General features: G+C 43.5%; 1 long non-coding RNA gene across 1 annotated transcript in view; it reads left to right on the top strand.

The window, feature by feature from the left end:
* The window catches only part of LOC140908347 (uncharacterized), a 63,937-nt gene extending 50,513 nt beyond the window's left edge, over positions 1-13,424 (top strand). The window contains exon 4 of the long non-coding RNA XR_012157841.1: positions 13,142-13,424. This is a non-coding gene — a long non-coding RNA (uncharacterized lncRNA). The remainder of the gene's footprint in view (positions 1-13,141) is intronic.
* Positions 13,425-25,564: the final 12,140 nt, after the last annotated feature.

Genomic DNA, 25,564 nt, shown 5'->3' on the forward strand with positions numbered 1-25,564 from the left:
GTTTTTGTTAATGTCTACTTAATGCAAATGGCCTAAAATCTGTTGGGAGAAAAGATCAGGCTGTTATCAATTCAGCATCCCTTACCACTTCAGGGATGGGGTGAGAAAGCTCCCAGTACACATCTCAGATGCCCCAAGAAGATCTGCATCAATGCCAGGGAAGGCCAGAAGCATTCCTGCCATTTCTATCATAAAAAAGAAGCAGGAGGTGGCAGTACCCTTCCAAGAAACCTTAAGAAACCAACCCTCCCCCCCTAAAATAAAATCAATTTTCAGTCCTTTAGACAACAAAGATAAATGAAGTATTCCCTCCTTTGTAGGTCACCTTTAGTCAAATATACAAATGAGTACCTATTTAGTTGCAACTCACTAGGAGTGCCATTGTGCCCTTAGACACAGCTAGACGAGGGTGGCGAACAAGCTGAATGACCCCCAGGGTGGCCCAAGGAGACATTGTGACCCCAAGAACCACAATTCCTCCCTAGTGCTAGAGGAAAATAATTTACTGCAGCCTTGAAAAAGTTGCAGCTTAGTTCCTCTTTGCACCCAGTTGTGTCCCCTGGTTGGTGAGCGTAGGGGTAGCTATGGCTGTAGCCACATTCAGCTTCACCCTGTCCCCACTTCACCTACTTGAATGGTGGAGACATTGACCCTGCCAGCTAGCTCTTACTCACCCTTACCCCATGTATGGCTAAGTTAGGCTTAGGGACAGTCTAGCCCTGTGTCAGGGTATGTCTACACTATAGAGACTATGGGCTTGTCTACACCTGAAATGCTACAGTGGCACAATTGCAGAGACAACACTACCTACGCCAATGGGAGGGGTTCTCCCATTGATGTAGTTAATCCACGTCCCTGAGAGGTGGCAGGAAGCTAAGAATTCTCCCGTCGACCTAGCCCTGTCTACATCAGGGGTTTGGTTGGCTTCATTATGCCGCTCAGAGGTATTATGCCATTTCACACCCCTGAGTGATGTAGGTGGTTTGACCTATCTTTTTAGTGTAGACCAGGCCAAAACTGACAGCTATGTATAAAACTGCCAAAACTGACAGCCCCATAGTATAGATGCAGCCTACACCTACAAAAGGGTTTTCTGTTGGTGTAGGAACAGCACCTCCTGAAATGACATTAGCTATGACCAGCTATGTCACCAGCATAGCGCCATCCATAGCGGAGGTTAGGGCTGTAGAGCTACATCAGACAAGGGGATGATTTTTTTCACTTCCCTGACCAACACAGCTACACCAATATAACTTCAGAGTAGACCAGGCCTCAGTAACATTCTTGATTTTTCTAGCTAATTTGGTTTCAGAATAGCAGCCATGTTAGTCTGTATTCGCAAAAAGAAAAGGAGGACTTGTGGCACCTTAGAGACTAACCAATTTATTTGAGCATAAGCTTTCGTGAGCTACAGCTCACTTCATCGGATGCATAAAAGTGGAAATGCAGCGAGGATGTTTTTATACACACAGACCATGAAAAAATGGGTGTTTATCACTTCAAAAGGTTTTCTCTCCCCACCCCACTCTCCTGCTGGTAATAGCTTATATAAAGTGATCATTCTCCTTACAATGTGTATGATAATCAAGGTGGGCCATTTCCAGCACAAATCCAGGTTTTCTCTCCCCCAACCCCACTCTCCTGCTGGTAATAGCTTATCTAGCTAATTTGTTCTTGTGTCTGTGATTATTACAGCTTTGAAAATAATTGACATGATTAGATTGAGAAAGGCCACACAACCAAATGCCTTGTAATGGCTTAGTTTTACATCTAATATAATGCCTTCTGTGCACTGGAACATCCCTCCCAGCTATCTGTCTTCCTAATGCAGCCTAAATGCTGTTTAACATTTTCACTGTATCCCCTTCATCCTCTTACTGACAATAGACCTACGCACGTTGATTTTGTGACATTTACTCAAGCCAGGTCTACATTAAACTTACATCAGTATAACTTCATTGCTTAGGGGTGTGTGAAAAATCCACACCCCTGAATGACATAGTTATACTGACCTAATTCCCAGTGGAGACAGTGCTATGTTGATGGGAGAGTTTCTCCCATCAACACAGCTACTGCCCCTTATAGAGGCAGACTAACTAGGCTGATGGGAAATGCTCTCCTGTTGGCAGAGTAGCGTCTTCACTAGAGCTGTACACCGGCACTGGTAAAGCTCTGCTCCTGCAGCTTTTTCAGAGCGGACCAGCCCTGTGGCCAAAGGACCGAACTAGGTTTTTTTTTTTTTAAAAAAATCCCCTTTCAGTAAGTGATCTGCTGTTTAAAATGGGGCCTTTCCATACCAGATAATGTATTTACTGGCCATTCATTTGTCCACAGCACAAGTCAAGGGGGCTTGTTGGGCAGTACATTTACTGTCTCCCCACATTTGATACAGCCAATTTGGCATTCAGTACTTTCTAATGCAAAAACTGATGATTAGGAAATTCTGCCAAGAACATCTGGTGACTGAAGATTGGAATTCCAGTACTGACACCCTTTCATCTGCTGGATTATTTGTACAATTCTTAGAAAATAAAATTATCAATAGTTTTCATGGACGTTGTCTGTGCTCATTGCTTCGCTAACAAGAAGAACTTGAAATTGGAATGATTGATTGGTTACAGAGCACGCTGTAATCAATATGGCCCATTCGAATGAATATTGCAGTTTTAAAATTATTTAGAAGTGACTTGGTTATTTAGTATTTAGAGTCAGTAAAACGATTAAGATCAACTCTGTAATTTGCTAACAATGGAAATATTGCCTCATTTTGTGGTCTTTGTTTCAATTTATGCTTATGCAGCTCAATTTCTGTATTTGCTTTTGCTGTTTGTTACATGAAAAAGAGGGTCACATTTTTTTGTGTTTTGTAGAGTAAGATTGAGGAGGCTTTGTCCTTGAGTGAAACTTGCAATAAAAGCCTAATCTGCAGCTGAAAAACTTATTTTTCCTCTTACTGGCAGACACATAAAAAGAAAGCAATATAACTTTGTGTTACATTGTAATTGTAAGTAACACCAGACAGCTGTACGAGCTATTACAGGCTAGTATGGTTTACCAGATCTTCCATGGTGGCCTTATGAGAGAATTTAAAGTATATATATTTTTTAAATGTTTCTCATCCTTATAGTAGCAAAGAAACCATTCTGTATGTGCATTTCTTCTTAGTGTATGCACAACATGCCTCAGGTGGCATGTGACCAGGATTAATCACCAAATTTGGTCTGCTGGTTGGATCATTAACTTCCCTGGTCCAGGCCAGATGCTGATGAGGAGTGTGACATAAATGTGCACTGATGCACCGTTTTACTAAATCTGTCTAGGGATTATTCCCATCTCAGTTGTCAACTGCATGTCGGCTGGGTGTTATCTCGGAAGCCTAATGACAAGAATTTAAATAAGAACTTTATTAATTATTTCAGTGCTGATTATTTTAGCAGAAACATCTAGTTACTCAGGGATTGTAAGCAAAGCATGTGACTGTGAATGGGCCTTGAGTAGACCATCACCATGTTTACACAGTAATCTGACCGCTAAGTAACCCAAAAGGATGGCATTTTGATTACAAACATTTTCTAAGAATTATAGAAGAGCTTTGGCAATGTACTCAGAGATTAAATCTATGAGTGGGACCCAGATGTTGGTTCTGTTCAAGAATAGGGCCCCGTTAAATGAATTATCTGCTCCTGTTTTCCAATAAGAAGTAGTATGGATCCAGTTGATAGATTTCACGGGCTTGTTACTGCCTATATACTTGTAGCACATTATGAATTGTGCTGCAGCTGAATGTGAGTTCTGCTGCAGGAATATTGGATTAGGGTTGCACTTTATGGTTTAAAATGCACCAACTACAAATTGGAATTGTACTGTATGATAGTTTGTTATACACTATCAGCTCCCCCACATTAGTTAGTGCCTCAACACAGCTGCCCTCTATGCAGATTAAGAGAAATGCTACCCACCTGCCTCAGAGGGTGGAAGAACTTGATGGGGCCTCTGGTGAAAGGGGACAACCCCAGCAACACAGGAGGGAGACACTTGCTCAGGGACACCAGGTAGCTCCTCACCCTCCCACCCCAGGAATGTCTGGCACCCATTGGCTGGCTGTGGGGAGTGGGGCTGATTGGCCAGCATTTCCCAGCTCCAGGATTCAACTTGGAACAGGGGCCACATGGCGCATTTTTCAGTTCCATTCCAGCAGCCCCACTCTACCCACCCTGAAGTGGGAATGGGAATCTCGCCTGACAGATGATGTGGGTTTAGCCAATTAGGGGTCAAGAATGGTTTCTTTTCTCCCAGAGGCCAATGGGTAGAAGATTTAGGAGTTTTTTTGCCTTCATCACAGCACCTTCAAGCCACAATGAGTTAAGTAAGAATGTGCTTAGCACCTAACTGAGCTACTAAGTGAGTTGTTAATTTATCACAACTCGAGGAAGGTGCAGTTAAAAAGGATAAATTAAATGGTTCAGAGAGATAAAAGACCTAGGATTTTGGTGATGGGCCTTGGACTCATGGGAGAGGGTGAGACCTTGTGGCCCCCACAGGTCAATGTCCCCACCCTTCTGCACACTCTGTCCCACTCACAGTGGCAGGGGTGGGGGAGCTGGCAGGATTCAGAGAGAGAGCTCTTGGGGGATAGGCAAAGGAAAGCCTACCCTGAGTTATGGGTTATATGGTAGGATCCTTGTAAACCCATGCTGGAACCAATTAAATGTCTGGTGTAGAAGTGTATGGGTGTGGGCGGGAGCACCGCTCCTCTGTGTTAAAGTTTAATAGAGGTTGTAGCCTTTCACTTAATATACATGTGTCTGTCCTCAGTTCACTGCTGTGTCTGCATCAATTTACCATCATAGAGATGAGATCAAAGAGGCAAAAGTTTTCATGTAGATTCAGCTAGTATAATCGACCACCATTGCAGTAAGATAGGCTCACAGATGAATCCTACAATGAACTAGAATGGACTTCAAGAGGTCATCTAGTCCAGACCTGTGCACTCAAGGCAGGACTAAGTATTATCTAGACCATCTCTGACAGATGTTTGTCCAAACTGCTCTTAAAAATCCCCAATGATGGAGATTCCACAACCTCCCTAGGCAATTTATTCCAGTGCTTAACCACTCTGAGAGTTAGGAAGTTTTTCCTAATGTCCAACCTAAACCACCCTTGCTGCAATTTAAGCCCATTGCTTCTTGTCCTATCCTCAGAGGTTAAGAAGAACAATTTTTCTCCCTCCTCCTTGTAGCAGCCTTTCATGTACTTGAAAACTGTTATCATGTCCCCTCTCAGTCTTCTCTTCTCCAGACTAAACAAACCCAATTTTGTCAACCTTCCCTCATAGGTCATGTTTTCTAGACCTTTAATCATTCTTGTTGCTCCTCTCTGGAGTTTCTCCAATTTGTCCACATCTTTCCTGAAATGTGGTGGCCAGAACTAGACACAGTACTTCACTTGAGGCCTTATCAATGCAAAGTAGAGTGGAAGAATTACTTCTCATGTTTTGCTTACAACACTCCTGCTAATACACCCTTTTTTGCAACAGCATTACACTGTTGACTCATATTTAGCTTGTGATCCACTATGACCCCCAGATCCGTTTCCGCAGTACTCCTTCCTAGGCAGTCATTTCCCTTTTTGTATGTATGCAACTGATGGTTCGTTCTTAAGTAGAGTACTTTGCATTTGTCCTTACTGAATTTCATCCTATTTACTTCAGACCATTTCTCCAGTTTGTCCTGATCATTTTGAATTTTAATCCTATCCTCCATAGCACTTGCAACCCCTCCCAGCTTGGTATCATCTGCAAACTTTATAAGTGTACTCTCTGCACTACATAAGTACTAGCATAAGCAAAGGATTCCTTTGATTACAAGAGGCACTTTCAGTAAGAGTCCCTTTTCAGAAAGACAGCATATAACAATACAACTCTGATGTTTTGTCCACCCTTTTCGTCTTTAACAGTACTATAGAATACTTTAACCTGCAACAACTGCAATCTGTGCCAGAGCTCCAGAGTAGCACAAGAAGAAATAAAAGACTGGATTAGGTGTGTCTCTAGCTCACTAAGATGCAGGTGTATGACATCCCATTTCAATTTTCTGCTGTCATAAGGCTTTTTAGTGCTGAAGTTTGTCAATTAGTTGTCAATCTGCTGCCCAGAGAGCAAATTCCAGGCAAGCCTTTTGATCACTGTCAGAGGAGGGTGTGTGTGCATATGTGTGTGTTCTCTAGCACGTAGACATGTGGTATCTTTTGAAATTTGTGTAGGCGCTTCCTACCTGCTGTGTCTCATTTCAGAACCCAGTGTTGGCACACGGAACCCTGATGTTGGTTCTTTCAACTATGCACCATGGTGCATCAAATTTGCAGCTAAAAAAACGTTACCCCACACTGTAAATTGGTGCTTGTCTGACTGTGAAAACTTGTAATGTCTTCTTTGATATTTTAGGCTCTTTGTTAGTGTGTGACAACTGGTAGCTTTTTTTAAGCCCAGCTGGTGAGCTTTTCTAGACATTGTTCAGCACTCATTGTTTCTCCCAAGAGACTACTGAATTGCTCTCCTGCAGAGCCTGAGGCCAGTGGGAGGAATTGGAGAAATAATACAATGCTAAATTGTAACAGGAGCATTTCAGTGACTTCTTATTTTCCCTCCCACAGTGAGTGAAAATTAACTTCAGAAGTTCCCCTACCTACCATTTTGTTTGTTGGGTGATTCCCTACACTGCCTGATCAGTCATCACAGACTCCTACTTCAGTGGCTTGATTTTCAAGCTTGCTTAGCAACCAGCATTTTCCATTGGTCAGTCCTAGAGCTCATTGAAAATAAGGGAAATATTTTAGAAAAAATTCAAAAGATCAAAAAATGAGTAAAAAAAAAATTTGACCAGGTTTAACAGAGGAAATGTCTCACAAAAATGTCATTGATTTTTTTTCCTGATTTTTAAAATTGTTTTGTCAACATTTCAAAATTTGAAATGTTTTGATTAAATCTAGTCAGCACATTTGAAAATCAGGTCACTTATATAGCTGCCAAAATAAGGATTTAGGAGCCTAATTTGAGGCTCACATTTTTGACAATCTTGGCCAAGGTTGCTAAAGTACCCTAAGCTTCTTTGGAATCAGTTGTTCGTGGGCGACAGAAAGATCTTTGTGATAAAAAAATAAATATGGTTGGCATCAAGATGACAAGATGGGGCTACTATCATTTACTGAGATGATGGGTGTGGCTGTGTTAGATTGTCCTTATTTGCGCACTGAAATGCCTTTTCTGTTCTGTGGAACTGAGTTTTAGAACAGGGAGCAATAGGGCAGGATAAGGTTGCTAAACTGGTAACTCCTGAAGTTTTCTTTGGTCATAGAGGTCCCTTCTTAATCAGAAAGGTCCCTGTTGGCCTTAAAATCTGTGAATTTTCTTGCCGTATGGAGACCACCTTGCGCTTCATACAGACGAAGTGGTTTTTATCCCCAGGGAATAGAATCACAGGGTTAGAAGGGACCTCAAAGGTCATCTAGTCTAACCCCCTGCTGAGATGCAGGATTTGTTGTATCTAAGCCATCCAGGACAGATGGCTCTCCAGCCTCCTTTTGAAAACTTCCAGTGAAGGAGCTCCCACAACATCCCTAGGCAGTTTGTTCCATTGTCCCACTGGTCTTACACTTAGGAAGTTTTTCCTGAGATTTAATCTAAATCTGCTGTGCTGTTTGAACCCACTGCCTCTTGTCCTGCCCTCTGTGGCAAGCGAGAACAACTTTTCTCCATCTTTTTATGGCAGTCTTTTTGAAGACGGCTATCCTATCTCCTCTTTTCCAAACTAAACACACACAGTTCCTTCAGCCTTTGCTCATATGGCTTACCTTCCATGCCTTTGATCATCTGTGTCGCTTGTTTCCAATTTCTCTGCATCCTTTCTATACATTGGTGACCAACATTGGACACAGTACACCAGCTGAAGCCTAACCAGCACTTAGTAGCGGGGTGATATCACCTCTCATGACTTGCAGGCTGTGCCTCTGTTAACGCAACCTAAAATTGCATTTGCTTTTTTTGCAACAGCATTGTATTACTGACTCATGTTGGGTGTCTGATCCACCACAACTCCCAGATGCTTCTCAAGTATCTGCCAAGCCAGTTCTTCATTACCTTTCTTTTATGACTGAGGCTGTCTCTATGTTTTGAACATCAAAACAGCAATTTCAGAGAGTTCAGCTTTACATATTTGTCCCCACCACCCCAGTTTATCTTTGGAAAACCCACAGCCACTCAATTTCTCCTCCCTTCTCACAACCTTGTTCTTCTGCTTACTTTGTCCCTCTCGATGGTTAGCTAGATTTTCCCTACACCAAACTGTCTACAGAGTGGTTGGAATGAGAGAGAAGGTTTGTCTGATGCGTCTTTTCCAAGAACAGTAAAACTGACCTGCCACCTCCAAAGACTAAGCACAGCTATCATAACATCATTCAGTGCACACAGGCAGCAACAGTCATCTTCATCTCACGCTTCCCAGGCTCCTATTAGTGGTAGGTTTCACAGATCACAGAAGCAAGATCTTACAGTGACTATAGGAAATCAGTAAGAAACAAAAATGGGTTTAATCTTACCAACAAATAGTCTTTTTATTTATAGCCATTCCTCCTCCCCAACAAACCCCTAAGTCTCCTGAAATGCAGCAATTCTAGCTTGGAGGAACAGGTTGTGGGCCACTGCCTGTAACCAACATTACAGGCAACCATTATCTGCAAAAAATGTGCATATCCGATTGATGGTTTGGGTAGGGTGGTGTCAGGGTCCACAGGTCTGGAATGCTGGTCCAGAGGGCTCTTAGGAGGTAGTAGGTACTAACCCAATGTGGTGCTAATAGTTGCTAGGGTAGAAGCTGAACCCTGACAGAGGACTCCAGTCCAGGAATCTGGCAGAATGCTGGGGGTCCTGATTGGTCCACAGCTTCTATATAAACCCAGCACAGGAACAGGAAGTTACCCATGCAACTGGTCCACCTTACTCTGGGCTGTGTGGCTTGTACTTCCTGCTCCCACTCCCCAGGCTTGACTTTGAGTGCCGATTTGTGGTTCTGCTCTCATTTTTATTTCCTGCTTCTGATCTCCTGGTAACCTGACCCTGCCTGCCTCCTGACACTTGACTTTTGGTTTGTCCTGTCTCAGACTCTGACCTCCTGGCATCTGACCTGGCCTGATGCCCAATTCCTGCTCTGACCACTAGGTCAGACTGCCCATGTCCCGGTCATGACAGGTGGGTGATCACTGAATAATACCAGATTTAGTTTTCTTACCTTTTGCAGGCAGCTGCTCTTAGGATCACCATGAGACCCATTCAGCCAGCATGATCAAGATTCAGAAACTCATTGTAATCATCAGTTTAAGTCCCTAATGAAGACTTAAACTGGCAGCGATAAAAGCAAGGGGTGAACACACTAAGAGCTGGCTCCTTCAGGTTTGTCAAGCCCACACTTCACTTTCAGCTAATGATCTTTCAGATACTAGCAATTTTTGTAAGAATTAATTCATCTTCATTCCCTAACAGTTTTCATTTGCATGTATTGATTCCATGAGAGTCAGGAAGTTTAGACTGGAATGATTGATTGGTAGAGAGTTAGCTGTAATCAATATGGTACCTTTGCATGAATATAGTCATTTTACACTTAATTAGAGGTGACTTGGTTATTTCACAGAGCATTTCAAGTCAGGAGAGTGGTCAAATTTAATTGGTTAATTTGTTGCAAAGGGAATCATTGCCACACATTACCCAAAGAAATAAAATTAAACATCTGACAGAACACAAAAGTCTTTCTTCCCCTCTAAAGCCCTCCTCTGCAGCAGCCCATGCTAATAGTCCCACCGTGAATGTGGGGGCTGGGCCTGCAGAGCTAGAATTTGGGCCCTACCACCAGTCCACTCTTCTTCCAGCCTGAGCACCTCCGCTATTTGCTGCAGTTGGGGCAGCATGGAATGGAAAACCAGGAAAATCTCAACCCCTTTAGAACATCACAGATCAAAACAAACACCTTCCATTTAACTTGGTAACCAACAGGTGACCAGTGCAGAGCACAGACCACCAGAGAATTAAATCTGTGGATAGTTGGATAGTATCATAGAGTAAAAATTCACTGCTCACAGAGGATGCCCAATTCACTTCGAAAGACCCTCACTGGGGACATTCCAGTGCCTATGGGGGAACACGCAATGCAATTTTCTCTGCAGTAACAGTGACAAAATTGCAACCCCAAGGTGAAATAATAAAATGCCATCACAGCCTTGGAGACATGGAAAAGGATTCTCTGAGATGGTTAGGTAGGAAGCTATTTATCCAACCTTAAAATCGTCTAACAGATACATGTCTAAATGGACAAAAATAACAGCAGGGGTGTACCCCTGAGGAATGGCAGATGCTAAATACATAAATTAGAGCATCTGACAACACTTGCATGCTCTTCAGTCACATAGGAACCCAAAGCACGTTACCAAAATAAATAAGCATTACTACCCCTATTTTACAGATGGCACAGCTACAGAACAAAGAGTTTAGTGATTTACCTAAGGTCACATGAGTCCATGTCTAAGTTCAGAATAGAACTCTGTTTTTTGTCTCTCCATCCCATGCTCACGTCACTTTATTCATTATTTAGGGCCAAATATTCAGATATGGAAGTCAAAATTGCATGTGTAAAATGTGTGAGCACTCATTATGCATGCAAATCAATTACTTGCATATATAAATACTTAAACAGTATATATATAAAAATGTAGGATTTGCAAACACGTCAAGTGCATGCAATATTTTTGAAGGCTCAACTTAAAGTCTGTTGTCTGAAAATGTTCCCCTACCTGTCTAGAAGCACCACAGAATACCAAAGGTCTTTTCTTTCCCTGTGGCAAGCAGATAACACATTTTCACTAAAAAAAAGACAAATGGCTGGGGGAAACTGAAGCATACTTTACATGGATCCACAGTAGAGCTGGAGAGTGTGTCAAGAGTAAATCAATACAATCTTCAAATGATTCAAAGTGATTTTGGAAACACATTCCATAATCCATGATTTCATTGCAAATAACTCAGTTATAGGTTCCCAAAAATCCTCCTTCTTTTCCCCAAATGCATGTTTTCTGAAGATTTCCAAAGAAGTTTCATTATTAAAATGTTTCCTTTTGTACCCCATTGTCCTTTTAGCTATCATCACCCCCACAGTAAGTTAAAAGTCTTTTGCTTTGTTACAGTCAGACAGGCACTGTTCTTTCTCCAGGAATACATAACATGGAGAAAGAATTTATCTCAATATCTCTCTGATTCAAGACTTCTCAGAAACAAATTCAAGCACTCTTTCATATGCAGACATAATCCCACACCAGGTGGAAACAGAGTCCAACTGCTTTATGGCTTTGCCACTGTAATGTAACTCTGATGTTAATTTAACTGCTCAGGAGATGCAAGATATATGTGCTACAGACACTTGATCTTCGTAACTCTCTGACACTTCTTTATATCTCTCACAATCCATGTTGGAAAAAATAATTGTGGTGAGCGCCTTACTCATCAATTTAAAGAATTAATGAAGATTACATATGCTAAGCCTACTCCAGTAAAATGTAGCTCCTTAGTGCTTTAAAACACACAGCAAGCATATGTGGACATACAATGAAATCATGAGCCAGAACAGTCTGGCATGCTCCTTCCCGAAACCACAGCATTCCATCTCATACTCCCGCACCAGAACACTATCAAGGGGGAGGATGTCTGTAACAGAAAGCTGCTGCTTCAGAAAAGCCCCTAGCTTTCCATCACACTGTACCCACAAAATCCCATCTGCAAAACTCACACAGGAGGAGCAGTAGGTCAACCATATGGCAAACAGCTTCCTGGAAACAATGGTGTATTCATCTGTTCCAAGAGCTGGAGAGAAAAAGTGAGAGGCAGCCCACCTAGTGGCTTCAGGAGAGTACAGGAGAAATCAGGTTCTAATTTCGCACTCAACAGCGGTGTGACCTTGAGCAACTTACTTATTAATGGGCCAAATTTTCAAAAGTGCTCAGCACTCTGTTCCTGTCAGTGGGAGCAGCTGGGTGCAGAGCACATTTGAAAACGTGGCCATTAGCTTCTGTGTGGCTCAATTCCACCACCATTAAAATGGGGATAATATTACTTCCCCACCACTGTAAAGGTACTTGAGATCCTCGGATGGAAGGTTCTGTATAAGAGCAAAATATTATTCATTGTTATTGAAAGAGGGAACAGGGCATGCTAATGCTTTGGGCTTGTTTGATAAGCCAAAGAGTGAGTTAAAAAAATGACCCAAGTGACTCATGTCAATGGATTTCAGTCATGAAGCTTGATTTTAATTATGACTCCTGCAGAGTCCAGAAAAAAACCTGTGTTGGAGGGGTGAAATGGATTCAAGGCTCAACCCTGGGAATGGTTAATAGTGTGGGTTTAAATTACAATCTAAAAGCAAACAAACAAACCAAAAACACCCTGCTCCCACAAACCCTGGCCCGTCAAGGTCACGTAGTCTCTGTCAGCCTCATGAAACATACACAAGTAAATTATAGAGGGTGGTCATTGCTATCACTTACTCTTAGAGTAATGTGTGTATGTGTGTGTGGGGGGGTAATGAACATTTTTGCCTTGGAATAAGGGGTTGCCAACCTGAAAAGGTTGAAAAACATTGTCCTACATCAAGTGTCAGTGAAACATTGTCCTACATCAGTAAATCCAGCTTACCTTCCTAGTTATTAAACCTCATTCCCCAAAGCCCTCCGCCTTCCCATAAGCTAAACCCTTGTCCTTACTAGCGAAAATTGATTCCAGCAGCCCAACTCCCCCACTACTCCTGACCTCTGAGAGCCCCACATTCCCTGTCATGTAGTATGATGAGTAGGACTGGAGAAAGTTGGTCAGGTTTGAGGAGGAAACTTCTGGGGTGACACCAAGTAGCTCAGGAGTGTAAGCTGGGCTAGGCTGCTACCAGAAGAGTATGGTCTTCTCAGCCTGTAACACTGGCCCAGCACTGCCAACCACAACCATTCAAAAAAAAAATAAATAGAATAAATCGATCAACCAGGCATAAAAAAAAATCTTGAGAGTGGCTTAAAACTCATACAATTCTCTTTCTTTCTATTTGCCTTCTTGTTTCTAAAGGTTTCTCCAGCAACCATGAGGGCTAGAAATTAACTTTTTTTAAAAAAATGAAAACTGAGATGCTCACCTAACAATATGACTCCAGGAGCGGGGGGGCTTTGAGGAAAACTCCAACGACTGCATGATCAGCTTCTGAGCCTGCTCACTAAAGTTCTCTTTCCTACAACGCTGCCCGCTTGCCACACACACTCAAAGCCACAGAGCACTGTTTGACAAGGTTGTGCAGTATCACCGTTCTGAGATTCTATCCCCGAAGCAGAGGGAAGGCACTGAGGGCCAGCTGCGTGGGTAAGTTAATGCATTTGTAGTGCTGCAGGAGGTCATAAGGAAGCATACTAGGGGTCATGAATTTCCATTTCCCCTCCTTTTTGGAGCGCTAGGGACACACATTACAATGCTGTTATTCTGACAAAACCTGTAGATGCCTGCCCTGAGCTACATCAACCTGTGTTCCAGGCTGCTCGCAGCCCTGATTGCTAGTGCTAAGACAGACTGTGACACAGAGGCTCCTTGGCAATGGGTGCCTTGTCTTTGCCAACAACTCCTACCTCAGACCTGACAAACTCACCACACTAAACTTAGGTTTTGCAGCTATTTATCCCGAAAGAGGAACATGTATGGTACCTACAGAAAGCTTGTATCATGCCACGATTAATATTCATTGTGCATTGTATGTACAGGTAGTGTTTAAGCAATAATGAATTTATATGGAAAATATGCTTTATGGACTTGCAGTAAAAGTTAGTCACCAGGAGATAATATGTCTTCATGGCCCCTTCAAGCAGGAGAGAATTGTTACCCCTCCTAGGTTAGCCACTGAAGTAATGCAAGACCCAATTATCTAGCTTTGCTCCATCCCAAGACTTTCCATGTGAAACCATCAGGGAGAACGACAAACAATCAAAACCACTTGGAAATGAAAAGGAGCGTTACAACAGACAATCACCCTGCCTATGAATAAAGAGAAAAGGCTCTTTTCATATAACACAGGGTAGGGAAAGGCATCCATTCACTGAGGAGATGCTTTGGGGAATTTTTCTCTTGAAAAATTGGGTCCTGGTTGACTGTGAAGCCAGCCAGCTCTTCAAAACCGAAGTCTGGGGTGGGTGGGAGGGGAGCTGGAAAGAGGGGTGAATCTACTTTATTAGATAAGAAGGGTAACTATTAATAAGTGAAAAGAAAAGGAGTACTTGTGGCACCTTAAGACTAACCAATTTATTTGAGCATAAGCTTTCTTGCATTCTATGATTTTTGTTTTGTATTGTAACCATTTGTTTCCAACACTCTGTCTTGTTTCTAGTGAACTCTCCATACTTTCTTAAATAAACATACTTCTGTTTTATATTACGTGCACACAAGTGCTGTGGATTTTTACAGGAGCAGTGATTTAAGGTAAAACTATTAAACTGGGGTACATAAACTGTGGGAGCAGAGGATCTGGGATTTCTCTGATAAGCCAGTATCAGGGGGCTGGATATCACAGGGGAACAATTCAAAGGGATTTGGGGGTGCACCTATTGTTAAACTGCAAGGCAAAAAAAGGGAGCTGGCATCGCCTGGAGGATAGTGGTTGAGTGGCTGACAGGCAGTGGCATGCTATGACAGTTTTAGTGAGGTATGCAACAACTCACTAGGTGTTCCAAAATGGCGTACTCTATGAGGTAAGAGCAAGTTCACTGCATGGAGGTTTGTTCTACAAAATGGTGTCCTCCGGAGATGGGGGGTGGACAGATATGGCCTGCAGCCAGCCAGTGGGAAATGCAAGGTATGCCTTGCATACATAGAGGGCATGCCACTGCAGATTGGTGGAATTAGGGAGCTAACATCCAACTACCAAATGCATGACTCCTTCTCACAGGGTCCTGGGTATCCTGAGAACTGACACTGGGATAATAAAACAGTTACCCTCTGGCTTTGGGATGTATGGGGATAAGAGGAGGAAGAAAAGCTACAAAGAGTTCAGGGATCCTTAAAAATAGAGCGGGGGGGGGGGAATTAAAACAGACAAAATATATTCAGAGTAATAGGGAGAAGGTGTTATTAAATTCTTTTCCCTACTCTTATTCTTTTATGAGGAGCTACTTTTCATAGAGGAATAAGATGTTGCATAAACCCCACCTAAAATGCTTTAAAGTATTTTTGTAATCTGAAATTGAAACTCATCACTATTAAACAAAATAGCTCCTTGAGTCTTCTGAGGATGTTCATTTGTGGGCGCTTGGAACATTTCTTGGGTGGTTGAAATTACTCAGCTTTTGGCTTCATGCCTTACAAGACACCCAAAATGTGCATTCAAGCCAATATTTTCAGACGTGGCCATTGAGTATGGGTTGCCCCAGTTTGAAGGGCTGGAGCTACCTATCACAGAGGGTGAGCACCCATATCTCCCATTGTCTTCAGTGGCTGTTGTAGGTACTTGGCACCTCTGAAAATCAGTCTTGGGTCTCTAGTTAGGGATCCTAAATTAGTGGCCACTTTTTCCAGCATGTGGGCCTAATACAGAGTATGTTGTGTCTTAATGCTACAGTAGAAGGTTGCTGGGCATAGGAAACTGAAGTGAAACTTAATGAATGCAACTGTAAGGAATTCCCCTTTTTGTTTTCCTTCTGAAAACATGAAAGGGAGACCTGCAAGATCAGTAAAGTAGTTTGACAGAGTCTTTTGCATCAGGTCTTCCCTATCTGCTGACTGCACCAAGTAAGGAGGCTGGTCCCATTCTCAGGTGACATGCACAGGGAGCCCTTTTAACAGAACAGGTTTTGTTCTCTCTGTTCTCCCATGTATTTCAGCTGTATTTATTTTGATTAAAGAGATCACCTCCCCTTTCTTCATCCTCTCAAGAAAGCCTGATCTTTCATGAACACAATAAACACACTTTAAGATGTTCTCTGTAAAAGACTCCTGCTTCTAGAACACACTCAGACATCACTCCAAACCCCTCATCCCACTAAGCTCTGTTGTACTATTGACTGAAGACAGAGCACACTCCTAGCTATACGTTCCTGGGAGAGAAGGCATTAGATTTTTTTCTTCCAACTTGGAGAGGTGAAAGGCAGGAGAGGGCATGCCCACTGCATTCTCTTATGCTGTACTTAGGCCTGGAACCTCTGCTGCTACAGTTATGTTTTGAGCCAGCAAAATCTGTTTCTCTGCCTGCCTAAATACTTCATAATTGATGTCTCTAGAGCGTGGAATTTACTGTCTATATTATTATTTAACTTCCTTACAGTTTCTCTCTAAAGTGGATTCCTGGATCTGACAGCCAATTGCATTGACCCTGGACCTGACTGTGTGACTTGGGCTGGAACTTCTGCTACAATGAACAAATACATTTAACTTCCTATGAACAGCTCAAAAGGTTGCAATGACTCCTCTCTCTGTGAGCTGAGCTCACGGTATGCAGACTTCCACATTTCACCAGGAATTCACTGTGACGGTCAGAAATGAATGAATAATTTTAAATATCCTTTTAATTATTCACAGTGGGTGTGGCTTTACTGGAGAAACAAAATGGGAGGGGCATTTGAGCCTTTGCCGCTACAATATCAATCGGTTTGATTGCCAATGTTGGATTTTAGAAGATTCTCCCTATACCTCATATAGCAGTAAACTAGAGCAGCTCATATGCAGATGGGTAGCACGTAGGCACAAAAGTAACCTCCTTTTCATGCTGCCTGAGCAAGCATCACAGATAACAGCAGTTCGTGCAAGCACAGACTGTTTGCCCCCTTCTTCCTCCAGCGAACATATTGCCAAAAAGGGGGTCAGAAGGATACAGAGCCCCGGTCCCAACCCCTTACTTCACACTGGTCCTTGGATAGCAAAGCCAATTCATGCAGTGGAGCAATCTACTCCATCCTATTGGCTGAAGACAGTGAGCATGCCTCGTGACGTGCTCGTGATGCCTGATCGCTCCCTGTGATCCTCAGCGCAGATCTGAGCCCACTGCCCAGAACCATGTGAAAATGCACAATCCAGCCTGTAACGTGGTCTGAGCTGCTTAAATGTTTGTACACAGCGATCCGCCATCGGTGGGTTTTTTTTTTCCCATTCAGTGTCTGCAAAATTACATGCACTTGGAGGTGAAAGGAGGCCGTTGGTAGGAAGAGCGACAGCTGTTTGTGATTGAGAATGACTCTAAAAGTATAACAGTGTGCGCATTCCTTACCACAGTGTTAAAGAAATACATACCAAAGACTCAGGGTTTGTCTACACTTAAAAAGCCACAAAGGCACAATGGCATTGCTACAGCTGTGCCGCCATAGCATTTCAGTGTGGATGCTACCTACACCAACTGGAGGGATTCTCCCTGGGCGTAGGTAGTCCACCTCGCCGAGAGGCGATAGCTAGGTTGACGGAAGAATTCTTCTGTCCTAGTGCTGTCTACATGGGGACTTAGTTCGGCTTAACTACGCTGCTCAGGGGTCTGAATTTTTCACACTCCAGAGAGACATAGTTATGCCGACCTAATTTTCAAGTGTAAACCAGGCCTCAGTGCCGGGAAACCAATATTCATTTCCATGGAGAGGTGCCCAAAATGCTAAGCAGCTTGCTTAAGAAGATCGGATTAGCCATACCAAATTAGACCATTGTTACGTCAATTCTTATGTCCTGCTTCCAGTTGTGGCCAATACCTGAGGCTTCAGAGGAAGGGGGAACCCTTGGGATTTGGTGGCACTGGGAATGGCTGGTGGCAATGGTAGGTCTTGAGCCCTGTAATACCAGCAGGAGGAGCAGCAGAGGTCGCTGGGGAATAGGGCCCCCTAGGACTCTCTGGGACATGGAACACTGGAAGCAGCTGGCGAATAGGGGCATCACCGAATCCTTCCTTGCCATAGAAGAGGAGCCTTTGCATTATAGCTGCCTACCCCCTCAGGACAGAATGCAGCTGTTGTGGCTAGAGGAAGCAGGAGCATCAAAGCTTCTTACATAGCAGTGAAGAGGACTCCTGCTGAGTGGCTGTACCTAAACTTGCTCTCTCTCCTCTGTGGCAGGCATGACTTTTCAATGCCTAGTTGTTGCCAGCAGAGGGTGCAGCCTTGTCCCATCAAGACTGATGACCCATAACAGATAAACGATGGGCTATATTCTCATTCTTCATCAGAGCATTTTGGCTGCTTCTACAGGAAGCCTGTCAGCTCCCCAGGAACCTAGAAAAGCCCTAGTTATAGGGTGACCAGACAGCAAAAGTGAAAAATCGGGACAGGGGGTGGGAGGTAATAGGATCCTATATAAGAAAAACACCCAAAAATTGGGACTGTCCCTTTAAAAATCGGGACATCTGGTCAACCTACCTAGTTAGTCAATTTGCACTAATAATATTTTAACACATGACCAGTCATATACACAATCTAGTTTATTTGCCTAAATCCCACTGTCTTGTAATCAAACAATTTATTTTGCAGAATAACAAAACAACATTAGGACCTTTCACTAAGGTACAGAATAGTATTGCAAAGGGTCTCTTAGTGAAAACAAATGAATGGTGATGACATAGAGACCTGGCTAAGAGGGAGCTGAGTGTTCATATGTCCCAATGTTTTGGCATTTCATTTTCAAAACTTTTGTAACTTTGTTAATTAGATGACTACTCTACACCAAGTTCTGTATTGTCCCAACCTCAACCAAGCAGAATATATAGAATGGGCTTTTCCCATCAAGTACATATTTGAGACAGATTGTGGATAGTCCAGGCTCTCTGAATCACGTATGGTGAAATTGTCCAAAACTTGAAAAGATTTTCACTGGAAAAAATGTAATTTAAATTTTAAATAAGTCTATGACATTCCTGTAATTACGCCTCCAGTCTTGCTCAGGATGTGCTATTGCATTTCTTGTCATCCATGCTTGCAAAGAGAAGGATACGCCTATAACATGGAGGTAAGAAATGGTGCAATTATACTATTTGTTTTTAGTCTGATTCAATGTCAGTCCTGTCAGAAAAGGCAAGTTGAGTACCAAAGGTCAGAGGTCATAGATGCACATGCCCTTGTTGGTTTATTTATAAATGCATTCAAATAAATAAAAAAGCTTGTAAAAATGAAATCTTCTCCAGTTTCTTTTCAATTTTTGAATCCGTTACAAAAATCTGCACCTTCTCTTATCCCGTGTACTCTTCAGACTTCCTTCTGTCACCCACCATTTTGGTCTTACTCACTGTTGGCACTACACAACCGTAACCGTGTGAAGCCTAAATTATTATTGTTAGATTACAGCAGTGCCTGAGGCCTCAACCGAGATCAGGGTCCTGCTGCATTAGACACACAGTAATAGTACTTTCCATAAAGAAATTACAATCTAAATAAACTGTAATGGCTCCCTCCTCTCTATGCAGGGCTGACATTGGGTGGAGGCAGTTTAGATGGACTCCTAGAGTAGAAAAGTAGCGAAATGTGGAGCTCTCTATGTGGAAGAGAAACAAGGGGAACTAAGGGACGTCTGCACTTCTCACTCCTCCTGTCTCTTCTGAGGCAACAAATTGATCATCCTTTAAAAACACCTGATGCAGCTACACTTTTAACTAGCTCTTGTTCTTTGCAATGCAGGCCAGCTCCAATATTCAGTCAACTGACTGCAATGTTGAGAAACTTGCCCTTTCTGCAAGAGAGAAAGAGACCAATCTTAAAATCACATGTCGAATAACTGGAGTTCCCTTTTGTTTGAGTCTGTTCCATGGGCACGAACAACACAAACTAGGTTATTTTACAATAATACAGCTTTTATACCCTCGAACGTATAGCACTGTAGTTAGTCACTGTAACTTCAATGATGAATTTGAACAGAATGTGTCTGTCACAGCCCTGGTAGAACTCCCCTTGCTGGAAACTCACCAGATTGCTGTATTTGAGCCTCACACCCTAGCCCCGTGTGCTTTAAGTTTCCTGAGTAGGCTCCAGCACTGTCTCTTTCCTCTGCCCCTTTGGCATACTTCCTGAGTACAGGATCCCCGTCAGTCCTTCATGGAAATGTGACGATGTGGTTGAGTTGCCCTAGGCCCCCAGGATCAGTCCTGACATCCCATATACACCCCAGTTACTTAAGCACACCCTTTCCCAGAGCTCCAACATTGTGAGCACGATGTCTTAGAGTTCACCTCTTTGGGGACGGGCTGGTTCCAAAAACTAGCCACTCTTTACTTTAGCTCACACAAGAAGTATATAGATCTAGAAACTGCATCACTGGATGCATTTCCCTGCCTCAGTTTCCGCACACCACCCTTTAGCATTTTTCAGGCTTTGATCAGATTTCTGTAACATCTCCAAGAGCCTTCCTCTCCTGCACATGCATCTCATGTGAATCATGGAGTCTCTCCCCTCCCCCCCCCCCGCCAGCTTCCTTCTTTCTCAGCTGGTCCCTCGGTTAGAAAAGTATTCCTCTGCTACAAATGCATGCCAGTCTATTCCTCTCTCCAGCGCAAGCTCCCTTTGTTTCTGTGAGTCCCCATGAGTTTTTAAATGCAAGCACTACCATCTGGTTTCATTTGTTTCCTCCTCAAATCCCACTCCTTTCAGACCACGAGAATAGACCTGGCTCTCCCTTCTCAAGCACCCTCCTTAGCATACCCATTGTTCAGCCAGAGACCAGGGTAAGAATTTCTTTTGTTTGTTCCGTAGCTTTTTCTAGACAGTAGGGATGATACATGACAGGGTCCCTGGCAGCCGACTCCTTACATACGGAGGCATTCAATGATACAGCAAGTTATAACGTTAACCAGAATTCATAACGCACACATAGACAGATTCCCCAAATCATCCTCTGAATAGTAATGTGGGACAAGATTTCCAAGCCTGTGAGACTAAAGTTAGGTTCCTAAATTCATATTTAGGCTCCTAAAAAGTGGCCTGATTATTGACCTGATCAAAAGTCTATTGAAGTCGATAGGACTTCCACGGGCTTGAGAGTTTCTACATACTCAGCACTTTTGAAAATCAGGCCATTTATTGAGGCATCTAAATATATGACTTTTGGAGCTTAAATTTTAGGCACACATGAAAATCTTGACCCTGGTCTCTGCACACTCCAGCAAACCTATCGGGATACCTGTGGCCAAGCATGTATCATTCGAGTCTAGGTTACCACGCCACTGCAGCCCGCTTTGCCACCAGCTTCACTACGAGCCCATTGCGCTCTGTTCCTGCAGCTGACTGGGCTGTGAGTGGTTAGGCCGAGTAGTGGAAGCTGGGTCCAGGGTGGGCAGAGTCCAGGGAAAGAACGGAGGGTCAGTACTGGAGGACAGAAGCCCAATGCCAGAGGGTCAACCAGCGGGGCCGGCCCACACCATTTTGGCACCTGAGGCAGGGAGCTCAAATGATGCCCCCATGCCCCCTCGCCTGGGCCAAAACTTTGAAAGGTCTCAGTTCTGCCTTCCACTCCTCTCGTGGTACTGCTCTGCTACTTATCCCAATAAAGGAGACCTAACAACTTAAAATGCCTTGTTCAAAAATTTTAAGTAACACTTAACTTTCAAACGCCTGAACAGCAAATGTAACTTTTCTTGTCTGCATAGTAAACACTGGCATTTTTATCTGTTTGAATAATCAAAGTGGTGCTTTCCATGCCTTCTTGGTTGCAAAGATTTGAACTGCTTCCTGAAGGTCCACAGTCTGGGCCAGCTCATGCTCTATTGAGATGGTTGCAAGGCTGACCAGCCTCTCCTGGATGTAGATGTATTTTTATTAACTTCAGCTTGGAGAAGCTGCATTCTCCACCGGCAACTGTTACAGGAAGTATGCACAGAGCAACAAAAGCATTTGGAAAGAGGGTGGTCGTCTTATTTGTGCACATGTATTCAAGAGCAGCCTTTGGAGTTGATCCTGCTGAAATGTATCTTGAAAGGGCTTTCAGTTCATCACCTAAATCACTCGCATCAATATTGCACATGTCATTATGTATCAACACTGTCTCTAGTGCCCTGCACTGCTGGTGTAGGTCTTCTTCAGGTATAGTGAGGAGTTTTGGAATATCATACAACATCCCAAATATACTGCTGTGTTCCTTGAGCTGAATTAAACCTTTTTGAACTGACTGTATTGCACAATCTAGCACCTGGTTAAAGAATTCAACTTTGAATTGTTGTTTGGGGTCTCTTATGGGATTATACCATGCCTTGTAATCAAAATGTCTTCTTCTTTGGTGGCTCTTGTATTCGTGAAAGGGTGGGAAAATAGCTTCAGTGTGAAGCTCCTCTGCCAACTTCTGTGCACTCTTCAGAACGTTTTGAAATCCCTCATCTGACCGGTAAGACTGTAGGTATGACTTTGCTTTGTCCAGTTGTTCCATTGCTCTACATATATCAAGGTCAACACCTTGGAGTCTCTTGCTTACAACATTTATTTCAAACAGTATGTCATGCCACAACACTAAGCCACACAGAAATTTGAAGTTATGTATGTTTCTGGTGAGTCCATTTCCCTCTGCCACTGTTCTCCCACAAACAGTTCCTGTCATAGCATTATCCTCCATAATGGGAACTATGGCATCATCTATCTTCCCAATTTGGTGTTTGATAGGCTTTATCTCCTCCACTCGACTTTCCCATCATGTGGCACTCAGTGGTTTCAGTGTCAGAGAGGATGTTCCCAGATGTTGCTTCAAAATTTGCCGTTGATGAGTTGATGCAGAGAAAAATACACAGATGTTTTGAATTACATTAAAAAATTCAGCAGCCTCATTAGAAGCTGATGCTGCATCACTGACCACCAAGTTCAATGAATGAGAACTGCATGGGAGAAAAAAAGCTCGAGGGTTTACCCCTCAGATCCGTGTCTGCACTCCTCTGGTCTTTCCTCTCATGTTGGCACCATTATCGTAGCCCTGACCTCTCACGTCAGCTATCGCAATTCCCGTATCTTCCAGCTTTTTAAGAAGCACGTTTGTCATACCAGCTCCTGTAGTATCAAGGTCAATAAATTCTAGAAAATGCTCTGATAGTCACCATTGCAGGGACATTTTCTGTTCATTGTAGGTTCTGTGGTTACAAAATGCACCATTAAAGTCATTTGTTCCGTATGGCTGATGTCAGGTGTGCAGTCCAGAATAACAGAGTAATATCTTGCTGACTTCAGATCTGCTACAATCTTCTGTTTGACTTTTGTTGCCAGTAACTCTATGATCTCATTTTGAATTGTTTTTCCAAGGTAGTGGTGTGTGTACATTTCTTGGGTGGTGACTTTTCTTAGATGCTCCTGGAGTACAGCATCAAACTCAGCCATCAGCTCCACAATTTTAAGGAAGTTTCCATTGTTTGGCACATACAGCTGTGGGGTCCGGGCTTGTAAGCAGGCTTGCTAAACCAGCAGCCAGTCTGGGCAGTGCAACTGGGTGAATTGGTTGCCTAGCAGTGAAGTTAGCTAGGGAGCAGGCCAGCAGCTGGTTCAGTCCCTGACAGTTCTTTACCATGCTCTGTACAGTCAAGGTGAGTGAATAAGTTAAAGTCTGTAGTTGTTTTTGGCTCAGCTTTCTGTCCCCAAATGACAACAAGCCAAGGACAAACTCAGCCAGCTATACTATTAAAGTGTTGCAAGGCTGGCTGTTTAAAGAACCTGAGATCCTGCAGCAGTTGTCAGCTGCCTTTTCTGAATCATTGCAGGACACACCACAGTCTTATTGCTGGCATCGCAATGCCTGGGCATTTTTCTCTGGCTTTGCCCATTCTTGGCTCATCCTTCTTTATAGACTTCGCTGCTCGCCCAGCTCCAGTGCTCTGTCAACAAAACCAGCCTCTGTCTGCTGGTCACGGTGCCTCCCTGCTCTTTCTAAAAGTGCCTCATTGGAGAGAGCAACATACTATTGTTAATACCCATGGAGCAGTGTTGGACTGAAGAGCGCAGCCATATAGTGGGCAGGAGTGGGAGCAGAAGAGATACAGCGTAAGAAGTGGCAGATGGAATGTAACCAGAGGTTACAGGCAAGAGGATACTTCAATATGCCTTTTTAAAATCTGCTCTTGAGAAGACACAATCAAGTAACGCTGTAATTATTTTGCTCTTCCCCCTGCCCCTTCTATCCTGCAATTGCACTTGGGTTTGCAGCTGCTCACAGGCAATTTTAAGGAAAAACGTCTCTGGGCTATGTTACTTTTTTTAATGACCCAGTTCATTCCCAGGGAGCATTCTATTGGGTCTGAACCAACCTCCCTCCCCCCACCATCCAAATCCAACCACCAACTACCCCCAGACTTTGGGGAAGTGCAAAGTAAACCTGGGAATGAAATTCATGGCTGCCCTGATCTCGCTAATCAGCTCTGAAACCCCCCAGTTTGGCTCCAGATCTGCACCCTAAGTGTGACTCTGCATTGTCTGTAATGATGACAGCATTAACTGCTTCTCTGTTATCTTCCAACACAAAGACTCACTTCTTGTGCTCTACCCAGTGCTGTGAAGAAACAGGGATGCTGGACAATGTGCCCTTTGCTCCTGGGATCCAGCAGGAAGGGGAGTAGGGAAGAGATATGGAGCAGGGACACATTGCAAATCCCTTGAAAAGAAGCAGTGAGCACTCTTAGCTATCGGAGGCTGCAGACTGGTTGACCACACCCCATAGCATCTCAGCACACATTTTGGCGCTTTGTCAGCCATTGTGACAGCCGGTGCCTCTCCAAAGCACTCATATGAGCACTAGATTGCAATCCTACCCTCTAAATGTGGCTGGATAAAAGGCTCCCTGCATTCTCTTTTACCACTGATGCACCCCACAAATAGCTCTTGTCACCTTTGTGCCTGCAGCAATGCACGCGGGGTGGCAAGGATAGGGCTAGCACAGAGAAGTCCTGTCTCCTGATGCCAAATATCCAAAAGATACATGGATAGTAGCAAACCTTAGGTAACTATCTAATTCTTAGGTGGGGGTCACCTCAGAACTAGCTCATTGCCATGATTTTCTGGGCAGCGTGCCGGAAAGGAGGATGTGTTTCTGAACTCCTGGGAGAAGACCATCCCAATCCACCCTCCTGCCCTGGCCTATATCTAACCCCTGTTCTGCTTCCAACATGCTCTGCCTCTCCCTGCTTCTGGTTCCCAGTCTCTCTCGCAATCTGGGAACCAATGCTGCTATGTGTCACAATGCAAGGACAGGCTGGAGGTGAGAAAGAATCATCACAGACTCAGCAATGGAAGAAAAACAGAAGACATAAATGTCAATGGGGTAAGGTGGGAGGGATGCATCAGTCAGGGGATTGGACCAGATGACCTCCTGAGGTCTCTTCCAACCCTAATATTCAATGATTCTATAATTGTATAAGGCTGTGGGCCCACTCAGAGTGGTGGGTGGGGTGTTCTGATGCCTCAGTGCTGGGATGGGAAGTGTTTTCCTTCCAGTGGGAGACAGAAAGAGGGAGGGACCCAGAATACCCACTAATGGGGAATGGTGAGATACTGAAAATAATTGTTTTCTTATCTCAGTGCCCAGCACTGGGTCTTGCCTACC

The sequence above is a fragment of the Lepidochelys kempii genome, chromosome 3 (genome assembly GCF_965140265.1).
Source record: "Lepidochelys kempii isolate rLepKem1 chromosome 3, rLepKem1.hap2, whole genome shotgun sequence".
Taxonomy (NCBI): domain Eukaryota; kingdom Metazoa; phylum Chordata; order Testudines; family Cheloniidae; genus Lepidochelys; species Lepidochelys kempii.